The sequence below is a fragment of the Bombina bombina genome, chromosome 7 (assembly GCF_027579735.1).
Source record: "Bombina bombina isolate aBomBom1 chromosome 7, aBomBom1.pri, whole genome shotgun sequence".
Classification (NCBI taxonomy): Eukaryota; Metazoa; Chordata; class Amphibia; order Anura; family Bombinatoridae; genus Bombina; species Bombina bombina.
The window spans coordinates 474,328,862-474,331,930 of record NC_069505.1 but is presented as its reverse complement, the minus strand read 5'-3'; positions in this window follow the sequence as shown (position 1 = coordinate 474,331,930).

The window sequence follows — 3,069 nt, the reverse complement described above, 5'->3', positions numbered from 1 at the left end:
TATCTGTATATAAAGTACTGGAGAGGGGCTGTGTGTGTGACACAGAGGGAATCTATAATATTATATATCTGTATATAAAGCACTGGAGAGGGGCTGTGTGTGTGATACAGAGGGAATATATCTATAATATTATATATCTGTATATAAAGCACTGGAGAGGGGCTGTGTGTGTGATACAGAGGGAATCGATCTATAATATTATATATCTGTATATAAGGTACTGGAGAGGGGCTGTGTGTGTGATACAGAGGGAATCGATCTATAATATTATATATCTGTATATAAGGTACTGGAGAGGGGCTGTGTGTGTGATACAGAGGGAATCTATCTATAATATATATCTGTATATAAAGCACTGGAGAGGGGCTGTGTGTGTGATACAGAGGGAATCTCTCTATATATTATATATCTGTATATAAAGTACTGGAGAGGGGGCTGTGTGTGTGTGATACAGAGGGAATCTATCTATAATATTATATATCTGTATATAAGGTACTGGAGAGGGGGCTATGTGTGTGTGATACAGAGGGAATCTATCTATAATATTATATATCTGTATATAAGGTACTGGAGAGGGGACTGTGTGTGTGTGATACAGAGGGAATCTATAATATTATATATCTGTATATAAGGTACTGGAGAGGGGGCTGTGTGTGTGTGATACAGAGGGGATCTATAATATTATATATCTGTATATAAGTTACTGGAGAGCGGCTGTGTGTGTGATACAGAGGGGATCTATCTATAATATTATATATCTGTATATAAAGCACTGGAGAGGGGGCTGTGTGTATGATACAGAGGGAATCTATAATATTATATATCTGTATATATAGCACTGGAGAGGGGGCTGTGTGTGGGATACAGAGGGAATTTATCTATAATATTATATATCTGTATATAAAGCACTGGAGAGGGGGCTGTGTGTCTGTGATACAGAGGGAATCTATCTATAATATTATATATCTGTATATAAGGTACTGGAGAGCGGCTGTGTGTGTGATACAGAGGGGATCTATCTATAATATTATATATCTGTATATAAAGCACTGGAGAGGGGGCTGTGTGTGTGTGATACAGAGGGAATCTATATCTATAATATTATATATCTGTATATAAAGCACTGGAGAGGGCACTGTGTGTGTGATACAGAGGGAATCTATCTATAATATTATATATCTGTATATAAAGCACTGGAGAGGGGGCTGTGTGTGTGATACAGAGGGAACCTATCTATAATATTATATATCTGTATATAAAGCACTGGAGAGGGGGCTGTGTGTGTGATACAGAGGGAATCTATCTATAATATTATATATCTGTATATAAAGCACTGGAGAGGGGGCTGTGTGTGTGTGATACAGAGGGAATCTATCTATAATATTATATATCTGTATATAAAGCACTGGAGAGGGGGCTGTGTGTGTGTGATACAGAGGGAATCTATCTATAATATTATATATCTGTATATAAAGCACTGGGGATGGGGCTGTGTGTGTGTGATACAGAGGGGACCTATCTATAATATTATATATCTGTATATAAAGCACTGGAGAGGGGCTGTGTGTGATACAGAGGGAATCTATCTATAATATTATATATCTGTATATAAAGCACTGGAGATGGGCTGTGTGTGTGATACAGAGGGAATCTATCTATAATATTATATATCTGTATATAAAGCACTGGAGAGGGACTGTGTGTGATACAGAGGGAATCTATCTATAATATTATATATCTGTATATAAAGCACTGGAGAGGGGGCTGTGTGTGTGTGATACAGAGGGAATCTATCTATAATATTATATTATATATCTGTATATAAAGCACTGGAGAGGGGGCTGTGTGTGTGTGATACAGAGGGAATCTATCTATAATATTATATATCTGTATATAAAGCACTGGAGGGGCTGTGTGTGTGATACAGAGGGAATCTATCTATAATATTATATATCTGTATATACAGCACTGTAGAGGGGGCTGTGTGTGTGATACAGAGGGAATCTATAATATTATATATCTGTATATACGGTACTGGAGAGGGGGCTGTGTGTGTGATACAGAGGGAATATATCTATAATGTTATATATCTGTATATAAAGTACTGGAGAGGGGGCTGTATGTGTGATACAGAGGGAATCTATCTATAATATTATATATCTGTATATAAAGCACTAAAGGGGCTGTGTGTGTGATACAGAGGGAATCTATCTATAATATTATATATCTGTATATAAAGTACTGGAGAGGGGGCTGTATGTGTGATACAGAGGGAATCTATCTATAATATTATATATCTGTATATAAAGCACTGGAGGGGCTGTGTGTGTGATACTGAGGGAATCTATCTATAATATTATATATCTGTGTATAAAGCACTGGAGAGGGGGCTGTGTGTGAGTGATACAGAGGGAATCTATAATATTATATATCTGTGTATAAAGCACTGGAGAGGGGGCTGTGTGTGTGATACAGAGAGAATCTATATTATATATCTGTATATAAAGCACTGGAGATGGGCTGTGTGTGATACAGAGGGAATCTATCTATCTATAATATTATATATCTGTATATAAATCACTGGAGAGGGGGCTGTGTGTGTGATACAGAGGGAATCTCTCTATAATATTATATATCTGTATATATAAGCACTGGAGAGGGGGCTGTGTGTGTGATACAGAGGGAATCTATCTATAATATTATATATCTGTATATAAGGTACTGGAGAGGGGGCTGTGTGTGTGATACAGAGGGAATCTATCTATAATATTATATATCTGTATATAAGGTACTGGAGAGGGGGCTGTGTGTGTGATACAGAGGGAATCTATCTATAATATTATATATCTGTATATAAAGTACTGGACAGGGGGCTGCGTGTGTGATACCGAGGGAATCTATAATATTATATATCTGTATATAAAGCACTGGAGAGGGGGCTGTGTGTGTGATACTGAGGGAACCTCTCAATAATATTATATATTTGTAAATAAGGTGCAGGAGAGGTTTATTTACCATGTTACTATCCCTTGTATTTTTTTTTTTTTTCATTAAAGGGCCATGAAACCC